Source organism: Triticum aestivum, unplaced genomic scaffold (assembly GCF_018294505.1).
Source record: "Triticum aestivum cultivar Chinese Spring unplaced genomic scaffold, IWGSC CS RefSeq v2.1 scaffold318597, whole genome shotgun sequence".
NCBI classification, from domain to species: domain Eukaryota; kingdom Viridiplantae; phylum Streptophyta; class Magnoliopsida; order Poales; family Poaceae; genus Triticum; species Triticum aestivum.
The window spans coordinates 1-431 of record NW_025315374.1 but is presented as its reverse complement, the minus strand read 5'-3'; the positions used below and the strand labels follow the sequence as shown (position 1 = coordinate 431).

At 50.6% G+C, this 431-nt stretch overlaps 1 non-coding gene across 1 annotated transcript; it reads right to left on the bottom strand.

Moving 5' to 3' along the window:
- Positions 1-187: 187 nt before the first annotated feature.
- LOC123179707 (5S ribosomal RNA) lies at positions 188-305 on the bottom strand. Its single transcript, XR_006490565.1, has one exon. It is a non-coding gene; the product is annotated as a 5S ribosomal RNA (ribosomal RNA).
- Positions 306-431: the final 126 nt, after the last annotated feature.

Genomic DNA, 431 nt, shown 5'->3' with positions numbered 1-431 from the left:
GTTCAACTGCACCAGTGCCTATTTACCATGGTTTCGACCCCTTTCAGAACACGCTTGCCGCCGCTAGACGCGTGAATAATGAGCAGCGAGCTAAAACTTACCGTAAACGTGCAAAATAATAAAACGTGCTAAACATACGTCGCGCTCGCGCGTTTTGTTTTGCACGCGGTGCAAAAAAATTAAAAAGGGAATGCAACACGAGGACTTCCCAGGAGTTCACCCATCCTAGTACTACTCTCGCCATGCACGCTTAACTTCGGAGTTCTGATGGGATCCGGTGCTTTAGTGCTGGTATGATCGCATCCGACATGTTACCCCCGTCTTCGTCCCTTATGCTTGCCCCTCCCAGCTCCACTACACACACGATTGCACATTCCTTTGGCCGCTCCCGCTCAACTACGGAGACGAGTTTTACCACGGTTCAACTGCAC